Source organism: Pseudonaja textilis, chromosome 2 (assembly GCF_049901715.1).
Source record: "Pseudonaja textilis isolate UNSWEBS1 chromosome 2, rPseTex1.2, whole genome shotgun sequence".
NCBI classification, from domain to species: Eukaryota; Metazoa; Chordata; class Lepidosauria; order Squamata; family Elapidae; genus Pseudonaja; species Pseudonaja textilis.
Window position 1 is genome coordinate 85,984,288 of NC_141991.1, and position 23,117 is coordinate 86,007,404.

Consider the following 23,117-nt stretch of genomic DNA (forward strand, 5'->3'; position numbering starts at 1 on the left):
ATTTGGGTTTTTTAAATATAAATTGTTGCTATAATATAAAGAAAAGAAAAAAAGCAAATATAGGGAATCAGAGTTAAGCATTTCTTCACCCAACACAGCAGATTTGCCTCTCCTGAACCCTTTCATATAAACTGTGATCAGACTTCTTAGACTTTCCGGTGAACATGAACACTGGCTGAAAAAAGGCTTGTTTATAGATGCACTGATGCACTGATAACAGGGGTGGGGTTCATTTTTTTTAACAACTGGTCCTGTGGGCGTGGCTTAGGTGGTGGGTGTGGTTTACAAACTGTAAACATAACAGCAATAACCCAAGTTGAAATCTGGATAAAAGCTAAATATTAAAAGAGGCAAGGATTAAAAGCTTTTCTGTATGACACAGAGTCAGCAGTGGGAGTTACTTCAGAAGGGCCTCTCCTTCTGAAGGAGGTAGGTGGTAGGTTTGTGGTGGTAGGTGTGGCTTAGTGGTAATGTGACTGACTGGGCATGGCCAACTCAACATCACTCACATCGAGGCATGCATCTCCTCGTCTAGCCTCTCGTGACTATGGGGATGCTGCAATAGTCGTAAGGGTGAAAACTGGTTATAAGTCACTTTTTTCAGTGCCATTGTAACTTTAAATGGTCACTCCACACAAGCAAAGTACCAGCAAAGGAGGGGAAAAAAAACTCCAGAGAAGTTCCTGAGACAGGAAGTCTAGTCCTGCCAAGAATGTAATAAGGGTTAATGGAGAGGCAGTTTCTGTAAGCAACACCAGAATGTTTCCTTCCTGCCTTCCTTATAGGATTAGGCCAGTAATTTCTTCTAACAACCAGTTCTCTGAACTGCTTAGAATGTTAACAACCAGTTCTAGCGAATAGGTGTGAACCTGTAGAAACCCACCCCTGACTGATAGCCACAATCCTAGAAGGTGACTTTTAAAGGATTGTTATTGATTAGACATTCAGTCTTTTGTGTGATCCAATGGATATTATTTTTCCAATACTTCTTTGTCCTTATAAGCTCCTGAGTGTTTATCTGTGACAATATTTAGCTAGCTATCATTGTCAGCCTCTGTTTTCATTGCCTTCAATTTTTCCTAACATCAGGAACTTCTTCAGGAACTCTTGCCTTTGCATCAGGGCAGGCACCAGTTATGGGGTGGCTATCTGCCCGTGACCCCCCCTCTCACCCACCGCCCTCGGCCCAGTCAGTCGTTGCATGCATGACATGGTCCACCCTAGCCCCCTTCCAGTCACATGCTGTTCTGATGACCAGCGGCGCCCCGTGTCTCCCCCGGGCCCGGAGGTGGGGGGGGGGGGGGGGGGGGGGGGGGGGGGGGGGGGGGGGGGGGGGGGGGGGGGGGGGGGGGGGGGGGGGGGGGGGGGGGGGGGGGGGGGGGGGGGGGGGGGGGGGGGGGGGGGGGGGGGGGGGGGGGGGGCCCACAGAACCAGTAGTAAAAATATTTGCATCCCACTCCTGCTTTGTATTATGAGTCTGAAAGGACCAAAAGTAATGGATACCAGGACAACAGAGGGTTAGTTGTGATAGTTAAATGGTATCTGCAGCTCAAAACAGCTTTATATACCAGTTGGTGACTGTCAGACAGGTGAGGGCTCTTACTTCCATGCTCAGTTGATGAGATTCCCAGAATAGATGGTTAGCTGTTGCTGGGAAAATGCAGGAATGCTAAATTAGATTGCCTCTTGATCTAATCTCTGGGGCTCTTTTGGAGGATAAGCCTACCAATAACTAAAGTGATGACAGCTATATATACCCTTCAGAATCAGAAGCAACGTTTATCTCAATATCAGCTCCAAGTAAATCCAAGCAGAAACAAATCTTGTCTGTTAATTTCCCAGAAGCACCTGCTGGTCATTATAACAACAAAATGCTCTGCTAGATGAATCTTTGGTTCAATCTCTGATCTAGAAAGGACTAGTATGTAAGGTTTTTACATACACAAATGTACTTTTTGTGAAATTAATTATTTTCCACTTTGATGGTTGAATGCCTGCTACCTTTTTTTCTTTCCTGATATTAAGAAAGTGCAGAATCCCATGACCTTAAGAAATGATCAGATCTGGTTTATCTTGTTTTAATCTTAATGTATTATATATTTCCCACATACTTAATGACACATATACATCATATCTACAGGATTACGCATCTTAAAAGTAGATTTTCTAAAAAGTCCTAAGGACTTTTACTACATGGGCCCATGGAACTAGTAAAAAAAAAGGCATAACTCTAGCTTGTCCCATTTGTCGGTCAAAATAGTTCAAGTCAAAAGAAGAAGTAATGTATTGTGTGATTATACTGTATTTGGGAATACTGCATCAAATCATTATCCCCGTTTTAATCTTGAAATAACCATTTTCAGGCACATGCAGGTCATTCACACCTGTGGAAAGGGTCAAGGAAGGATTAATGATGGAATGTTCATTAAAATGCCAGTTCCATCTCTTACGTATTTGAGTGAGTTGAGATGAAACTTGCATCAGCTTGCATTCCGATATCACAAGTCATATTTCAGCCTTTTATCATCAATGTGGTAAGGATGGAAGTCCAGGAAAAAATGTATCTTGCTGAGGTCTTTAAAGGCATTCTAGCAAAATGAAAAGCCTTGCTGATCTCTTTAGTATGTATAGGAATACATTCTCAATCATATTGGCTGGTTCTCAAGTTATTCTATAGATTTGACAACCTTTTAATCTCAGGCTATCCACAAAATAAATCCCCATCAAAATGGTATCCTCCAAAGTAGTCTGCCAAGATATTGACTACCCTAAATATTTTAGGAAATTCAAACTATTGCTTCAATTTATTGACTATTCCTATATGTCTGTGTCTAACATTAAACCAGGATTATTACTGCACTTATTTATGAGTTCATGAGTTTTGTGATGAGAACCAATGATATAACAACACTCACCAAACAATGGTTTCCTGGTTCCCTCTCGCCCCCTTCCTTTGTGATGGTTATCCAAAGGACATTTCCTGTGCTGTTGTATACTAAATAAATCAGAATTACTTTTGGGTCAAGAGAGACTAATCCCTCCTGTATCTCATTTAGTTTTGAAATGCATCCCCTCCTTGCACTATGATGGGGAATGCCACATGATGTGAATCCAATTCTTCCTGTCACTTGGCTCTGTGTCAGGAGGCCAGAAGAGAATGTCAACATTTGGTAAATTCCCAAGCAAAGTCTCAGTGTACATCAGGCCATGACTTTGCCAAGTAAGCCAAGAAAATTATTACAAGTTAAGTTTTAGATGTTCTACTGGAAACTGAGCCATGGTTCAGATTCAAATGACATTATGATCCAAACTAGAGTATGCCTTACTTTGGATCTACTGAAATATACTCAAGACTTCCAGTAGAATATTTTCTTAGTGCTATCTGAGCGTGTCAAGAATTGAAATGGTTTAGAAAATGTGCTATCATGCTTGATGGACCTGTTTAATACATGCTGTGTTTGGTGGACATGTAAAACCGCTAAATGTTTGGATTCAAATGTATACTTTGACACAAAGGATTTCAAAGATTAATATTCAATTGAAGCCAGAACTTCTTTTCTTTTCTTGCACTTTTTGCCTTCTCTTTGATTTCTTTCTCTTTCTTTCTTCCTTACTTTTATATTAGTTTAGATTAGTTTTAATCTTTTTTTAAATGTTTCAATAAAATTAGATATTAAAAAACATGCTCTGCTATTTGAGGAACAGAATTTCCTGGTCCAAATTTTATGTACATATGGTGAAATATTTTCATTAGCAATTCTTTAAGAAAAACAAAATTGAACCATCCACTGCTATTCTCAAAACCAAGCCTTTGTCTAAGATCAAAGCTGAATTGAGAGAGGGCAATGCTGGTTCTGTGGAGAGAGGGAGGTAAAAGAGATCATAATAGGGTTAGCTTAAGCATCCACATGTTTTTACATTGAAGAGGGATTCTCAGGTTTCTGTCCCATTGCAATTAACAAATTATACCGAGTTTACATATTCCACTAAGCTGAAACATGGTTTATTTGATTACTGCATGGCTTGAGTCAGTGTGTGACTCCAACCACGGTGTAAACCATGATTTGAAACTTCTTATCTGTGAACCAGGCCGTGGCTTAGTTAACAAACCATCATTAATAAAACAAACTGACATGTGTGCATTAAGGGACACTAGCAATCGTTTGACCTTCATGTACAGGTACTCCTCGACTTACAACAGTTCATTTAGTGACCATTCAAAGTTACAATGGCACTGAAAAAAGTAACTTATTACTGTTTTTTACACTTACAACTGTTGTAACATCTGCATGGTCACATGATCAAAATTCAGATGCTTGGCAACTGACTCATATTTATGACAGTTGCAGGGTAATGTGATCTCCTTTTGCAACCTTCTGATAGCATAGTCAGCGGGGAATCCAGATTCACGTAACAATAATGTTAAATTCATATTAAATTCGCTTAATAACTGTTTCACTTAGCCACAGAAATTTTGCCCTCAATTATGCTCATAAGTCAACCAATCAGAATAGAGCTGGAAGAGACCTTCAAGGTCTTCTAGTCCAACCAGGAGATCAAGCAGGAGACCCTACATCATTTCAGATGATTGCTCAGTCTCTTCTTAAAAGGCTCCAGTGATGAAGCACCCACAACTTCTGGCAGCAAGCTGTTCCACTGGTTAATTGTTTTCACTGTTAGGATGCTTCTCCTGAATTCCAGGTTGCTGCGCTTCTTGATTAGTTTCCACCCATTGTTTCTTGTCCTGACCTCTGGTGCTTTGGGAAGTAAGTTGACCACCTCCTCTTTGTGGCAACCTCTCAAATACTGGAATGGTGCTAAAATGTCTCCCCTAGTCCTTCTTTTCTCTAGACTAGCCAAGGACTACCTGTACACATACTCTCATTCCATTGCTTCTCCAAAATATGTTACAGAGACTTTTGCAACAGAGAAGATCTCTGTTCAGTATTGTAGCTACCTTTCTATGGTCTCTTTTTGCAGAATCCTTCATTTCTTTTCCTTCTGCCCCTGCTTTTTATCCTTTCACCCTCCTATGGCCACTCAGTACTTATTGGGCTGTTCAGCACCCACCTCTGGAACAAAGGTTCTGGAGTTCTGGAGAACTGGTAGTAGAAATTTTGAGTAGTTCAGAGAACCGGCAAAATACCACCTCTGACTGGAGATTTTACTGTATCCTTCCCCTGCCACGCCGACCAAGCCACGCCCACAGAACCGGTAGTAAAAAAAATTGAACCCCACCACTGGTTTGTTCCCTTCATTCATTTTGTACTTTTTCCAATTGCTGGAAAACTTTAAGCATCACATCTGTGATGGTTGTGATCTGGTGGGATCTTAGTACCTGAGCTAACTATTGCTGTGAGTACTATAAGTCCAAAGGAAACATAGGATAAACACTTAAATAAATAAACAGACAGACAGCAGGCTATAGCTTACTCCATGACATGAAGGAAATGGAGAGGGAGAAATGAAGGCAGCATATGCCAGACTATTGAGCTGTCATTCAAAACACATCTGTATGCCATAAAGAAAGATGGCTTCCTGAACAGTGGTAGGGCCATGTAGTGATCCAGATAAAAAGTGCAGGGTAATTTGGAGTATATGTGTGTGTGTGTGTGTGTGTGTGTACATAATACTAGTCAAGAAATTCTTGTTACAAATGTATCTTTCCCCATGTTCAAGCAACAACCACCTGAACCCAGGAAAGAACACTGCTGTTTTAAGATACACTTGACAGGTGTTACATCTGCACCTATGTAAACTCTGAATCGTGTTTTGCCTTTCACACACTTTTTTGCATAGTTTTTTTCCTCAAAATAAAAGTGCCCCCAAAATGGAAGTGGTTCGTCTTCCTGCACTGGATAGTGTTCCAATATCTATGGGATTGCCACAAAGAAGAGGGAGTCAAGCTATTCTCCAAACCCCCTGAAGGCAGGACAAGAAACAATGGATGGAAACTAATCAAGAGGAGAAGAAACCTAGAACTGAGATATTAGTTCTAGGTCCCACAGTTAGAAGAATTAATTAGCGGAATGACTTGTCTCCAGAAGTTATGTATGTTGCAGCATTGGAAGTTTTTAAGAAGAGATTGGACAGCCATTTGTCTGAAATGATATAGGGTTTCCTGCCTAAGCAGGGGTTTGGACTAAAAGACTGCCAAGGTCCCTTCCAACTCTGTTATTTTATTCTGTTGTCTTGTTTACAATTTTTAATGAGTTTCCTGTTCAGTTTGCAACCTGTAATTTCCTGTGACCTCCCATCCAATCACTAAAACTAAAGCACATATATACTCCAAATTGCTCTGCACTTTTGATCCTGCTTAACTTTTTGAGATCAACTGATGTTCAAATTTGATTAATACCTTTATTTATTTGAAAGGTAGATTCTGTCCTTCCTTTCAAAACAGGGTTATTCCAATTTGATGGAACACAGGAAACTTCACCTCTCAAGTTCACTGAATATGGCTGAGATTTATTTATGTATTTTGGACCAATGTATAATACCAATTATAAATACCCATGTATGGTATATATGTGAGAGATAAAGAGATGAAAATATTTTCAAGAGCAACTGGTCAATGACATTTCCAAACCTGATACAGTTTGTGGTCCTTTCAACTGTTATGGTTAAATGTGATTGTAATTGAAATACATTGATCAACGCAAAATAACTTTCCCTCATTTTGCTGGCTGCTCAAAAATACTCAGGGAACTTGCTTTTGTTCTTCGTTAGTCATTCAGGAGTCCTGGCTCCAGTTTTGATGTAGCTATTGAAATTGAGTGAACCAGAAAAGCTCCAGGAACTATGCAAGGACACGTAGTACAGTTTAATTAGTTAGAGGGAAAAGTTCAATTTTTCTCGCAAAGTATTACTCTGATACTGTATTTGTTATTTTGCTTTTACATTTCATGCCTATGTGGGTGGGCACACACATTTGTGGGTAGATACTTTTATTTTTTTCATCCACAGTTTATTAGAGTGGGCCAAGGCCCAAGACATCTCAGAACATGATTAGAATACACTTATTCCCTTCATCCAAAATTTAAAAGCGTTAGATTTGGCTTATATGGAAAAGTTTTGATTTGTTGATGGTTCGTACGTTGAAAAAGCAGAATGGTCACTGGTAGATGTGAAGCAGAAGGACCCAATAAAAACATAATAGCTTCAGGGTTTTTTTCAGTAATGGTCTCATTTCCAGAGCGACAAGCCTAACGAAAAGAACTGTATTCAGAAATATAAACACCGGGATTCAACTAAGTTTGGTTTCTGTACTTGTAGTTCCTGGAATCACATTCAGTATTGGTGAGGTTCTTCCAGATGTAAGGGTAGCACCAACCTGAGAATGCTGCTATAAATTTAGGTCATGAGACTGATAGCTTAGAAAATATGGAACCAATAAACGGGACTAAGTATGGTTTAGCATTATATGTTAACCCAACTGTACACATATAAACAAACAGATATATTACCTGAGATTAAAGCCGTAGTTGACAAAATCCTTTCCTTTAGTATGAAGGTATCCTAATCACTTACAGGAAGCATAAGAAGCTATCTTATATCAAATCAAGCCTCTGATATTCTTTACTCATCTTTACAGGATTCCAGACAAAGTTTTTTCAAACCTTCTACATTTAAATTATAGATTATGCAACTTAGTTTAGATCAGTGGTGGGATTCAAAAATTTTTACTACCAGTACTGTGGGCGTGGCTTGGTGGGCGTGGCAGGGGAAGGATACTGTAAAATTTCCAGTCAAAGGCGGTATTTGCTGGTACTCAAAATTTCCGCTACCGGTTCTCCAGAACTGGTCAGAACCTGCTTAATACCACCTCTGGTTTAGATCCTGTCTCCTAAGGCTAGGCTTATAGCATGGAAACATTGGCAACTTTCAATTCCATAATATGGAAGTGGGGAAAACATTTTTAAAAATCCCCTAACATTGCTAGGTTAAATTTGGCCTCATCACTGAGCCAGCAAGATGCAGCGAAGAGAAAGGGCAGTTTAGTGGTTTGTATTCATGGTAGCGAAGTTGGCCTCCATTATGAAGATGGGGTCCCCTATTAAAAATTGATTATGTGCCATCAAGTCATAGTTGATTCCTAGCGATTACATAGATAGATCTGCCGTATGTCAATGTATCTTCAATCTGTTCTTTCAAGTCTCCCACTGGTACACTCTCTGCCATTGTAACTGAGTCCATCCACCTTAATGCTGATTGTTCTTTTCTTCCCTTTCTTTCCATCTTTCCCAACATTCTCTAGAGAGCTAGACCTTTGAATAATGAAATAGGATTATTTGAGCCTGGTCATTTATGCCTCAAGTGAGAACCCTCGGTTGACTTGATCAACGATCCTTTACTTTGTTTTCTTGGCTGTCCACAGATTCTTCTCTAACACCAAAGTTCAAAAGCATCAATCCTCTTCCTATCCTTCTTTGAAGCCTGACTTCAGGAAAAAAAAAAAAATAAATAAAACCCCCTGTACTTTTTAGCTGAAGCAGCCCTGGGTAGCCAAGTATATAACTTTGATTTGCCCATCTTCATCCTCACTTGGAAGAGGCAGAAAAAGAGTGCACAGGAATCTAGATGCACCGAAGGAGGACCCTCCATCTCCTGTGTTGTTGTGATGCTCAATTTAGCATCTAGCATTCACACGTCATAATTTTATCCATCAACAAAACAGATAATGAGCAAGTACAAATAAGCACCATGACTCATTGAAATGGATCAAGATAATCACAAGTTCATTGTCTAAAAAAAAATCATGTGAATCAGCTTCAGGAATAAGTTCTCCCCACATGGAAAGAAACTGCAGGAAAAACTGACAGTTGGAGATTGATTTTTTAGGAACCAAACAGCCCGTTCTTTGTCAGAGCAAATACTGATAAATTTGGCAGCAGTTCATTAAATCCAGTGTTTTTTTCTTCTTTCAAAGATTTAGGAGTGAAATGTTAGAACAAAAAGGGTTCATTTTCCAGATAACAAAATGAACAGAATAATACAACAGCAATACAGAAAATACACGTGAAGGTCTTAAAATGACATCATTTTTTTCAGTATCTTTTGGGAGATACCGTTCTTTCTGCCAAGGAGATCATCCAGTTTTATTCAATGGAGAATCAATTGTAGGTCCTTACTGGACTTCTGCTTATAGGACAATGAATGATGGCCTATTAATTGTCTGGATTTGGCAGCAAATATATTTTTTTTGTTTGGGTGGTTCTTAATTTTGGCATATCAAATATATATTTTCCCATAGTACAACTGAAAAGCATTATGCCATTAAATCTGATGGCAACCAAAATCATTCTGGAAATCAAATGCTAGGAAGGAAGGAAGGAAGGAAGGAAGGAAGGAAGGAAGGAAGGAAGGAAGGAAGGAAGGAAGGGAGAAAAATCCCATGTTTCAGTGTTTAAGCTGCAGGTGAAGTTCAAGAGAGGCAGCCAAATAAAACATGCAGCATGATTGATGTAACAAATTTTAAATAACCCAAAAACCAACCATTGGTTAGTTTGTGGTACTATAAAAGGAACTATGAAAAATTAAAAAAAAATTCTTAAATAAATACAGAGGTATGCTTCCTGCTGTGAAAGGTTATGGGGCACATTTGCGCACAAATTAATGCACACTGCTGATGATTATGTTTACAACGAATCCAACTTTGGGTGCTTTCTGATAGGTATCCTGTCTTCATGGGCTCAGGCAAAATTACATGCAAATAGTGCTAGCAGTATTAGGAATCAGCTGTTTATGTTTTCCATAATGCCTGGAGGGATGTTACACCTAGGAGACAATGGAAAATTTGAACAGCCATTCCCAGACCTTGCCCCTTTTCCAGGACCGATAAGGACTGATACCATCAGTTGCACTAAGGATGCTACACAGAGAAGCCTTTTCTGATTGTGGCCATGCTGAATTACAAATGCTTATTATTATAAATACCATACATGGAACTAACTGATATACCTGGAGGTAGCATTATAATTAATCTTTGCCTTTAGGGACATAAGCTATATCTCTCTCTCCCTGCCCCACCCCACCCCCAGGAAAACAAAACAATTCCATCACAATGCAGATTTAAACCATGAAGTCCAGAGGTGGTATTCAGCAGGTTCTGACCAGTTTTGGAGAACCGGTAGCAGAAATTTTCAGGAGTTTGGAGAATTGGCAAATAACACCCCGACTGGCCCCTCCACCATCTATTCTCTGCCTCCCGAGTCCCAGCTGATCGGCTGGTCTGGGTCTTCTTTTGTTGCCCTGCACTGGAGAACGGAGCTGGAAAGCAAGTTAGTGAGGTGGGGAGGGAATGGAGTTTTTACAATATCCTTCCCCTGCCATGCTCACCAAGCCATGCCCACAGAACCGATAGTCAAAAATTGTGAATCCCACCACTGATGAAGTCTGACTTCCTTCTCAAGGAAGGAATATAAATTAAAGCATCCCCAACAGCTGACTGTTCTGCCTGTGACTGAATATATCCTGTAAAAAATATCTCACTATCTTTCTTTGTAATTAAGTCTATAATACTGCTAAACTGCTTTTATTGTTAGCAAGGGTTTTTCAGCAATCAATGGATTTAGGCAAACCCTGGCTACCTGTAACTTAATGTTCTGCATTCTAGGATAATGAAAAAAGTCTTAATCTTCAACTATTTCAAAAGGGTTATTATATCCTTTCTCTCTCTCCCTCTCCCTCTCCCCCCCTCTTTCTCTTTCTCTCTCTTTCTCATTTTCCAATCTTCTAATCATCCTTATCACCTTCCCTGCACTGTTCTGTTTTTCCCCGCATTTCTTGAAGTGTTGACTGTAATATGCCAGCTAGAATTTGACTAATATGGAATAGAGTGAAATGATTTCTACTTTCATGAGCTGGAACCTATATTTGATGGGGAACTTAAAGCACTATATTTCCCCCACTGAAACAGGTACTGTTGAAACAACTAGAAAAAGGGAATGAAAAATTGGCACACATTAAAAACAGGGAAGAAGAGCAGAACAAAGGTGACTGAAAACAACCCAAGATATCAGGCTATTTTAGGCTTCCAGCCATCATATACAGGGGTGTGGGCCAGAATAACACTAAAGAAACAGATGACTGTGAAGGCAACACGCCACAAAAGAAGAAAAATATTTTTAACACAGGAAAAACAAAATATATAAGAGAGAAAGCATGTCCTTTAAAAAAAAAAACCAATCAGATTTACCACCTTCTAATGAAATAGCTACTTTCAACTTGGGAGGGGGAAGAAATCCCAGCAAATCCTAAACAGCAGGGTGACAAATACAGGACCTCTGAATCAAGACAGCTTAATACTGTGTTGGATACTTGCCCGAGAGTTGTTGAACTCCAGAATGCCAAAGGTTGCATTTTAGCTAGCTGGATCATGGGTCTGGCAGACAAATTCCTTTTTGCCCCATGGTGCCTATCAACAAAATAGGACAGTAAGGCAAAGGCCTAGGAATGTGTATGTCTTTAATCCTGCCATTTATTACAAGTGGCTGGCTTTTTGTGCAGAATGAAAGTGTTAGTTCCCCTAAGAAAGGGAGCTTTTCTTCTTTGCTTGATTAACAATAATATATATTCAGTTTCCTGTTTCAGGAAAAATATGTCAGCACATTTTGGTTATTAGGATCAATGTAGCATGAATGGAACTTGGGGTTAAATAGAGGTTTGTAATCCATCACAGTTGCCCCTGCCATTTGACAGAGAGAGACAACTAGAAATTATGAATGGCAGGGTTAGGGTTATGGTGTGCACCGTATGACTTGTCCTGAACCTCTAAAGCTAACCTTCTCTTTTCTGACAGAAAGAAATCAGACTATTGCCTGTGTTAAGTAAGAGTCAACTGCCAGACAGTTTCCCTGTTTGAACTAGAATGGGAGCATTTTGTTCTTTCTCAATGAAAAAAAACTTTATCAATACATACAAAAGGGACCTTGACTGTCCTCTAATCCAACTGCCTGCTTAAACAGGAGACCTATACTAGTGGTCCTCAACCTCTAGTCCGTGGACACCTGGGGCCCCCAATGTCATCATAGGAGGATCTGCAAGGCTTGAAGAAATGTTATTCAAATCTTGAGTTAAGTCTTGGTAGTCTGTGGTCATGGTCTGTGGCCACAAAGGGTATTTAAAAGGGGTCCATGGGGAAGAAAAGGTTGAGAACCTGCCCTATATCATTTCAGAAAATGGCTGACCAGTCTCTTACTATGATGAAGCACCCACAACTTCTTAAGGCAAGCCATTCCACTGGTTAATCGTTCTCACTGAGGAAATTTATCCTTATTTCTAGGCTTCTTTTTTCCTTGATTAGCTTCAACCCATTGTTTCTTATCTTGCCTTTTTCCGGTGCTTTGGAAAATAGATTGAACACCCCTCCCCCCTTTTCTTTGTGACAGCCTCTCCAATATTGGAACAATTGCTATCATGTCACTCCTTCTATTCTCTAGACTGGCCATACCCAATTCCTGTAACTGTTTTTTCATATATATTTTTTAGTTTCCAGGCCTTTAATTATCTTACTTGCTTTTCTCTGCTCTATTTCAGAGTCTCAACATCTTTTTTTATAGCATAGTGGCCAAAATTGGATTATAAAAAAGATGTTGAGACTTTGGAAAGAACCTTGGTATATTCTGACCAAGCGATCTCACTTTAAATCTCACTATTATGGGTGCTCTGTATCTTCCTCAAATCTCAGGTTCTATATCAGTGGCCTGGGAGTTTGAGATTCTGAACAATATCTTAGCTGTTCCTAACACCACACTATTCTGGATAGAGAGCTCTGACATTGTGGCTTGGATCTGTTGGAGCTATTCTGCCAACTTAGAGGTCACAGACCCAAGGGCTCCTACCACCATTGGGACTAACTTGGCCTTTGTTTTCCACATCCTTTTTAGCTCCATCTTCAGGACTCTATTTTCTCATATTCTTTCTTCTTGATGCTGCTGTCACTTGGCACTGCTACATCTATCATCACCACCATCTTCTCCTTGTCTACTATCACAATGTCTAATTGATTGGCCAGTACCTGCTTTTCTTTCTGGATCTGAAAGTCCTGTAGGATCTTACCCCTGTAGTTCTCCATTACAGAGGATGGAGCCATCTGACTTTGGTATAAGCCCGTACACCGTGCAAATGTTCCCATATACCATGCAGCTACTTGGTTGTGCCATCCAATGCCCACATCTTATCCCTGCCACTATTTGTTGAACTGTTTCTGAGTCCTAAAACAGTAAAGCAATTGCTCTAAAACAGATGTTCACATGAGAACCAGCTATCCTATTAGGCAGAATACAACCATCAACTCAAGCAGCAGATTCTGGGGGACATCGGTGACAGGTTCTTGGCTGATGTTTGTAATCTGATCTCTTTTTTTCCCCTTGCAGAACCATTCCATTAATCCTGTTACCTGTCCTATATCTCTAACTTCTTTTCAGGTACAGTGTATGCGACAGTATCCCATCCCCTGTTGTGAAGTGTCAATTTTCAGCCCACTCATCTTCGGCATGGGGACAATTGACATGTATCATCTTGCCTTTTGCTTCTAGAAGAATAAGGTATTGGGTTGGTACCGGCTCACCCATTCATGCTGGGAAAATTTTGGAATGAACATTATCCTTAATGATCATTTGTTTGCGATGTGAAAAATAAGATGAAACCAAAGAGAAAATCAGAAGAGTACTTCTTTGCACTCCAACAAGTTTACCAGGTTTCTACTCAAACCTGGGAGCACAGTGTCACAGCCCATCTCCTGCTCACTTTGTTTTTTGCCCCTGAAATGATTCTTCTTTCCAATTTTAACTTATTTTTTCTAAAAAAGTTTCTGCATGGAATTTTAAAATGACCTTCTGCTGTCAGATTACTGCATAACTGAAGTTACATAATCCAAAAGCACTTCTAAAGCATGTTCGAGTTTTTACTATTGTGAAAAGAACTCATGCTTGTAGATTAATTAGAGTAGTGGGGAAAGCAGCTCTGACTGGGGAGAAGCAAACTGGCAAAGCTACAACTGGCTTATTATTGGAGGTTTAAGCTATTCTGAAAAGAGGCATTGTCGTTGCAAGTTGTGCCAGTTCTAGGAACTCAGAGTCAGGCCCTGTAAAATCCTGTTTGCACAGCTTCCGCCAAAAATGCTTTATTAGCAAGTTGCAAAGTCTCTAAGGCTGGAATTTCTGCTGCAAAATGGCATCCAGGCCAAGTTCACAAATCATTAGCCCCACAATCTTGTTTATCCTGCTAGGGATTGGAGTTTGGCCTGTTACAAAATCAGAGCAACAAGGTTGGATAGTTCTGAGCAAAATAATAAATAAATAAGCTACCCTTTGAAGAGCAGAAAGATGCTCGCTTTGTGCTGACAGGATCAAGGCTATGTAACATGCTTTTGGAAAAGAGAAAAGACCAGCAGAAAATCTAGGGCAAGCAGCCAACTGCAAGCCATTCCTCTTCAGCTCCTTTCCTACAAAGGAGTTCTGATGCTAATTTTTGAAGCAGATCAATCAGACACACACTCTGCACTCAGTTCTGTATTAATCAGTCCCTAAATGTGAAGGACTGCTTCCTAAGCAGTTACCAGGCTTATTAACCGAACCATACAATATTTTTTGGATTGATTGACTCCATCTGTACCTTCTCTCAAGGAACTCACTGTTGTGTTCTTATTACAACCCTGCAAAACAATTTAGACTAAACAGAAGCTATTTATTCAAGGATAGGATTGGCATATGTGAATCAGAAGTCGGCCATTTTTACCCATCTCACTTGAATAAATCAGTTAATATGCCATCCAGAATCACTTGCTTTTGAGATGGGTGGCTATATAAATCAAACAAATAAATAAGTATCAAGGAAAGCAAAAGCTGCTGGATGTCAAAGCTGTTGTGGTTTCACAACTATTGTTTTCTACAATGGGATAGAACTTCAATTGTAAGGGATATTAAAAAAAATCCTTTGTGTAACATTCTGGAGCATGGTCACTCTAAAGTGACACCAATAATTTTCGTATTTCCCTTAAGAATCTGGGATAATAATATATGGAAAGCGAATGTGGTGCAGTGGTTAAGATACTAGCACCGGAGAGGCTTATGCAAGTTCACCTTTGGTCTTAGAACCTTCCTAGGTGATTTTTATACTTTCTTATTAAAACATCTCTTTTTGGTCTGGTGGTTGAAAGAAAATCTGAAGGCCAGGAGTGATGTGTATTCTTCTTTGAGAGGAAGGAACAGGTAGCAACTCAAGCCAAGAAGCCAGGCAACCAATAATTATGGATTTCAGGCTGCTCCAGAAACATGGGTTTTGTTCACTAACTTCATCTTGGTCCAATGGAACAGTACTTCTCATTCAACCACTTCTTTTTCCCAACACCTTTTCTAAATGGGAGAATAAAAATCTTTTGTTTATAGTCCTTAGCAAAGAAATACATGTAATTTTGAGTGTTCTCTTCATTTTATAGATCAAAATTTCAATGTTGTGATTTGGCTGGAGAACTGGCATTAAAAGAGAGTCACATTATTATAGTGATCCCATTAGGGGTCCATGTAAATCCTGCTGTAGGACTTTCAATATCTATGATTTTTCTATCATTCTAAATGGAGTCAATCTCTATTTCAGAAATTTCACTGATCACAGAAGAACTCACAAAATCAGAAAATAAAGTCCCCAAGCACAGTGGACCCCATGCTAATGATATCTCAACCAGAATGATTTTAATTTGTTTTTCTTTGTACTTATAGCACACACATTGAATAGGGATAGAGGAAATTCATAATATATTCTATCAATGTTTGTATTTAATGAATGCTTAACTTTGCAAAGACAGACAGTTTGGTGTAGTAATCCATGCCCCAGGTACTGAATTCTTGTACCACCTAAGACACAAAGCTAGCTGGGTGAACTTGGGCCAGTCCCGTTCAGCCCTGGAAGCAGGAAAGGGCAAACCACTTCTGAAAATGTTGCCAAATAAATTGCAATCAATTAAGCATTTTTAAAAGAAGTTTTGAAACTCTACAGTTCTCCTGCTTCAGGTTTCAATCACACATATTCAAACATGGTTGCTATGGAGATCAGTAATTTTTCTTCAAGGCTGAAGAAATAACAGCAAACGGAGAATGTAAATGAAACTGAGGCTTGCCTGAAGAATTTGCTTTTAATAGGAGCACACAGAAGAATAGTCGAGGTCCAATCCAGAGTTCTGAAAGCCAGGTCAGGATTGACACCCTGTTCAGAAGTTTAATGTTTTTTATACAAACAGGACTCACAGGAACATCACCCAAGAGCTGGAGATAAGATGTTGCTTCCAACAAAGACAAGATGGGTTAGAATTGTTTCATAATAGCAAGCTATAGTCTGCTATCATTATTCAAGAAATTTACTCCCTTGCCTGGCAAGTAGCTTCATGGAACATCTCTGGTCTTCTCTCTGTTTGCTGGGTGCAGGGGCTGGGAGGCCTTATGTTAGTCTCATCTGACTGCTCCAGCTGTCCAGGTAGTACCTGTGTTTGATCAGTCTCATGTGATTCCTGGCTTGGTGTCTCCTGAGGCTGATATTCCACCAGTTCATCAAGAGCAGTCTCTTCAGATTCAGAATCATGGACAACAGTGAAATTCGATTGTAATTCATGTTGCATACTGATGTCCTCACTATGCTATGGTACACCTCCTTACGGTTGTGGGTTTTTTTTTTTAATTGCTATGAACCTGCTTCCATTATTTTTAGAGGGATATATAGTAGTATGTAGCATCCTCAATGCTGGGAATGTGATAGTACAAAAGTGTACTAATTAATCAAATTTATGTAGCTTCCCATGTCACCAAAGCAGTTCTGGGCAGTGCACAACAAATGAGCATTATGTAGTATTATGTAGACATGAGACAAATTTGCTAGATATAGTGAGACCTTAGAGACACAATTTTTTCTTGTAGTTTGCCATATCTTTACCATAAGTTTTTGTTTCCTAGGACTCCTATTGGCAACTCACATCCTTAATATTCTAGAATGGCTTCCTTCATGTAAGAAATAAGTGTTTTTGTAAAATATTAGTGTAAATTGCAATTAAGGAAGAGAAATTGATTTATCTGATCAGAAATTAAAATTTTCACTATGCCTAAACCAGGTGTTCGGGTTTTTTTTTCATGCCTTGAATGTTTGAATTGCATACCACTCCTCTGGCACATGCCCTACTTTTGGGGAAGAAGGTTTGTTACTTTTTTAAAAAAACATCTAGGTCCTGTACTTAGGGCTAGCCACCATCCATTTAATGATGGTGATCTGTAGTAGTAAGCAAGTGATATATTTAGTTCATCAGCTGTTTATTGCATATGAAAATTTGCCTTCTCTTTAGTGTACTTTTTTATGACCAACTGGCAACTGTATAGGTAGTCACCTACTGTTTTCCACTGTTAAAACACAGCCTTGAAAAGAAGGTGTGCTTGCATATCTGATAATACAAAAAAAGATTTCAGGCTTTGGAATCAGATTAAAATGCAGTTGCTAAAGAATCGGTTCCCTTTTCTTGAATGGAGCTTTCCTATTTTCAGTCCTCTGTGGAGAAAGTGTTTGTCATTGGAGTGATTTTTTAGTCATTATATTTTCCTCAGTGTACTTTCGATAAACTACATATGACCCTCTTTGACATTTAAATCGTTTCTAGTAAGCAGGTGTTTGAGATTATAGAGCTATGGGCAGCGCAGTATACTGTAAAAATCCTAGAAAAGACCTTTAAAGTCTTATGAAGAATTATTATTTCCCCCATTTTCTAGGGTAATATCATTGACTTCAATATGACAGTTCTTAAATCCATGCTTTGGATGCAAATGTATCAATCCCCACCACCACCACCACCATGGACTGATATAAAACATTCCAATAGTCTAGATAATTCTTAGCACCCAGCACTATAATCCAATGTAATTTGTGGGCACCAAATTGAGGAATACTCCTCTGGATGACCACTTACTACCTTTATATTTTTACCTTTACCTCACTACCTTTATATTTTTCAGTTAAGCAATTTCCCTCTTTTATCAGTATTGGGGGAGAGGGGTTATGCAAATATTGTCACTTCCCTTTTTTCCTTTTCTATGTTGTTAACCATCTCCCAGAGCTAACTTCTTTTCAAGCCCTGTAACGTCCTTTTCATCAATAACATCATACAAGGCATGAATTAATCCCATTCCACAAAAAGCTCCATCTTTCGATTATGGAACACCACAAGACAGGAGCAAACTAGTTGACAATCCTAGTTCCAGGCTTTGTTGTTGTTGTTGTTGTTGTTGTATCTAAGATTGCTATGGTCTGTTCAGCTTCACTTCATTTATTATTATTGTTTTGTACTGTAGCGAAATGTACCTATTTTAACTGCAGTAAGATAAACGCTTGCCCACCTTCTCAGTCTTCTAAGTTCTCTGCAAATGTGACAAAGTATAACAATGGTCCATTCTGAATGAGTAGTTCAACAGATATGTATTTATAGGTCATAAGCCCATCATGGGTCCACAAAAGTATAACAAATTAGGATTACCTCCAATTTGTAGCAGCTTGCTTTTCCTCATATGTATATACTGTATGATTAATTTTTGTCTAAAGATGAAACCATAATCATCTTTCAGAAAAATTCTGTGTGGCTGTATAAAATTGGTTTCTATTTGCTAACTGACCAAACAAGTGACTATTTGCACAACTGGTAGTTAATACAGTTCTGTGCTCTTTGGATAATGTAAAATGTTGTGGTGATTTTTTTTTTTTAAAAAAAATACCTTTTCAAATCATATTGCTTCAGTTCTTCTGTCTGCAGAGTTTTATGTGTATGTTGAGAAATCAAACTGATATAGCACCAAGATGGATCATCTTTTCCTTTATAATGTTATGCAGCCATTTTTCTCCCTACTGCCAGCCAAATTCTGAAAAGGTTTGTTTGAATAATTTAACAAATTTCACTCAGTTTATATTGGATTTTTAAAAAGCCCTGCCTGTTTCCACAAGTAGGGCCCAAACAGCCCCAGATAATTTGCAAGATGGGGATCACTTGTGATGGAGATTGAATCTTCTCTTAATTGTCTTACTTCTTTTTCATAGTGGGGCTAGTTCCAGTCACTGGAAGCGTTGACAGTGATAAGTAGATTTAATGTATTCTCCCATGCCCCCATCGCGCATTTTGAATGGCTCCCTCCCACCCTATGGCTTTATATTGGCTTTCTCCAACTGGACATCCTTTGATAAGTATGCTGTGATTGCAACACAGAGAAGCAAGGCTCCAGTTTAGAGAACATTAGTTTACAAAACAGGATCACAACTGTTTAACCTGAATGTCATGCTCTTGGTTTTCCTTTAAACCTAAGAAATAGAACATCAAAGATACTGTATGTGGTTGCAGGTGTAAGAAATTAGCACTGTTGAATGATTATGAGCATAAGACAGTATTGTTGATTTCCCAAGAAAGCACTTCCTTTCTAAAGAAGAAACACAGAAGCATCTTGTCCTCTGGATAGTTATTAACAGAATAATAGACTTGAAAGGTTCCTTGGAGGTCTTCCAGTCCAACCCCTTGCTCAGGCAGGAAACTTGATACCATTTCAGACAAATCATTGTCCAATCTCTTCTTAAAAACTTCCAGCATTGGAGCATTCACAACTTCTGGAGGCAAGTCGTTCTACTGATCAATTGTTCTAACTCTCAGGAAATTTCTCCTTAGTTCTAAGTTACTTCTCTCCTTGATTAGTTTCCATCCATTGATTCTTGTCCTGCATACAGATGCTTTAGAGAATAGGATGACCCCCTCTTCTTGGTCCCTTAGATATTGGAACACTGCTATCATGCCACCCCTAGTCCTTCTTTTCATTAAACTAGACATATTCAATCCTGAAATTCTTGACTAAATGTACAACCATACCTTTTCCACCATAATTTCCCCATCTATTCCCTTCCAATGATCTAAATCATTGATGGATATTGAAGTGTACTTGGCCTAGAACAGAGCCTTGGAGTACTCCGCTGCATACTTCCCTTGATAGTTGCACACTTATTAATCTGTTACCTCTTTGAGTTTAATATTGTACCTATTTTTTAATGTTATATTTTAGACACATAACTTTAGTGTTCTACTTTAGGGATGCATGACTTCATTTCTGAATGTGAGTAGTTTTAGAGAGAAAAATCCTTTGAGTTAGGGAATAATCAAGCCTTATGTTTTCATTTTATTTATAGATATATAAGCAATAAATGCTGAATACATATTGAGGGAGATTGGATTGGAAGAAGATGGATGTGATTTTAAAACTGAAGGAAGAAACACCAATAATCTGTGCTAGACTGAAAATATTATTCTGCAAATGCAAATGATTTACAAAGTCCAGTAATGAAAGTCAAGGGGCACACTGAAAAAAATGGAACTTAGATAAAATATAAAGAAGATTAAAATAACAATAGATGCAGCCAGCAGTCTCAAATCTGCCAAAATTATTGAGGTGATTGATGGCTTCTGCCTTTTAAAAGCAATTATCAACAGTAAAGGCAATGAAATATACCACAAAGTAGAAGTTTATAGAATAGCTTTGAAAATCTTGGCAAAGATATTCATATGCTATTATGTTTGTGTACCTGCTACAATCAGAATTTTGCAGTTTTATGGTTTTCTTTGTGGCACTCTATGAAAGGAAAAGCTGTGCTTCAAAAAATCAGGATAGAAAGAACATTGGTGCTTTTTTGATACTCCAATGTTGGTGGAAAAGACTCCTGAAAATTCTATGGATAGTAAACAAAATAAACAAATAGATAGAACAAAGCACTTGAGGCACAAAGTACCAGGCTCAAATTATCATACTATGAACACTTTATCAAAAGACCCAGCTCCCTTAAGAAGTTCATAATAGTGGAAAAGATGGAAAGAAAGAAAAAGAAAAGAGATTGATTATAATGAATGCACCTCTGGAAGATCTGAAGGGTCAGCTGGAGAACAACTCATCCTGGAGAAGACCTGCCTATGTAGTTGCTAAAAAGTCAACACTCAATTGATGGCACTTACTCAGTTAATATGAGAATATCGTGGTCAAAGGAAAAAGGCATTCCTGCAGTAATGAAGAGCAAACAGTAAGTCTGCATCTGGTTCAGTTGACAGATCTGTGAGCATTAATGTGTTTGTGGATTTTTCTCATGCTTACCAGACTCTCAGATCCCAATCCTCCTTCCTGTGAACTCTTCTAACAATTATGTTGATCACTGGTAGGCACCATGCTCCCAGTTTCATCCTTACTGGGAATTGTCAGAAACCTAACAGGAACTAAAGCTAATGCGGTACATCCAAGTACAAAAGTCCCTGAGTGCAACTCCTGATAGGGGTTTTGAACCTCATAGAATAACATCCAGTGGTGGGCTTCAAATTTTTTTACTACTGGTTCTGTGGGTGTGGCTTGGTGGGCGTGGCAAGGGAAGGATACTGTAAAATCTCCAGTCAGAGGTGGGATTTGCCGGTTCTTCAAACTACTCAAAATTTCCACTACTGGTTCTCCAGAACTGGTCAGAACCTGCTGAATACCACCTCTGATAATATCTGACTACTCATGTCTGATGATTCCCAATAAGGATGAAACTGGTAACATGACGTCTCCTGGTGGTCAGTGAAACTGTGAATGCCATCAGGATATATACTGTGTAAAAATAGAATTGGACTCATGGGGACATGACATAATGTAACATCTCTATCTCTCTCTTTAAAGAAAGCTGGGCTATATATATAACATTCTGATAGCTTCAATCAATTACCGTGGAACTTTAGGATAATATTATTTCCAAGAAGGGCCCCCTCAAAGGCCTCACCAGCAAAATACAGAAACGTTGAATAGTTGGGTGTTTTGTTTGGAAACATGTCCACTTACCCAAGAAAATCAAAATGTCTTTGGTTAGCTGAAGGATAAAGGCCTTGAGGACTTGGCAGTTTACATTCTAAAAATGGGATATGTGAAACCCATCTGGCAGGCATTTTGTGACTGTGCCCATGGCATGATCTCAAATTCCCGAGCCCGCCCTTCAACTTAAGAGTATTGTCTTTTCCTATTATATATCCATGTTTTCCTGGATTGGGTTAACAAATATTGTTGGACTATGATTCTTATCATAGTTAACTAATTCAAGATATAGATCAATATCTGGAGTTTTCTATTCTGGCAAGTATTATTTGTGGAGAATAAGATGAGAATTTGACTTTGACAGAAATATGCAAAAAAAAACAACCATCAATACCTAAGCAGAGGACTGAAATGTTCTTTAAATGCTGGAAAGCAAGATAATATCCAGAAGTGGCTAAGGGAAACAACTCCTTGATTCACTGAGATATAAGGAGAGAAGGAATAGTACAATCAGACTTGCAGGATTCTGTTATTATGTTAGGGATTATGTTCTGTTATTATATAAAGAGACATCTCTTTTATCCAAATGTTAATTATTAACCTAACTGATTTGTGTGTGTTGGTGTGGGTGTATACATACACACTAAAATAAGTTTAATTAATAATTAACATTGTGACAAAAGAGATGTTCCTTTACTAATCAATCTGCAATCCATTTACTAGGTTCTTGGTCATTCATTCCCAATGCTGCAACATTTTTAATTATATCTTTTATTAATATCCTATATACCACTCATTAACTTTTATTCTTTTCTTGGAAGCTCTTTGTTTTCTCCAGTGGAAAATATGTAAATTGCTATTCAAAGAAATTTAGCCAAAGCACACCCATTATAAAATCCCCAAAATGGAACACTGGGACACTGCTATTTTAAAAATGAACAAGAAAACAAAGCAGCATTTCTTCAGCCCCAAAGTAACATGGCCACCCAGAGAATGCTTGAAGGTTTATTAAATACCTGTATCATTAAATCCTTGATCGGATTCAAAATCCCTTGAATGAACTTCCATGCATTACACTGTAGTTGTGATCCATCCAAGTCTAGTTCTTTCTCTGAACGAATCTTACATGTTCTTGATCATCCTGTGCCCATTTTTGTGGGGTGAATGTCACTACTGAGGACTGGAGCTTCCTGACGGGCATGCTATGAGGTTACAATAGCTCTGATTGGTTCTGATGATTTGGAAAAGGCTTAAAACTGTAATACAATTTTGCTTTTAAGCAAATTATCTAGC

The 23,117-nt window shown here is 38.7% G+C and overlaps 1 long non-coding RNA gene across 1 annotated transcript in view; it reads left to right on the forward strand.

Annotated features, from left to right (window-relative positions):
• The window catches only part of LOC148126949 (uncharacterized), a 38,439-nt gene extending 15,593 nt beyond the window's left edge, over positions 1-22,846 (forward strand). The window contains exons 2-3 of the long non-coding RNA XR_015741755.1: positions 13,428-13,547; positions 20,188-22,846. This is a non-coding gene — a long non-coding RNA (uncharacterized LOC148126949). The remainder of the gene's footprint in view (positions 1-13,427; positions 13,548-20,187) is intronic.
• Positions 22,847-23,117: the final 271 nt, after the last annotated feature.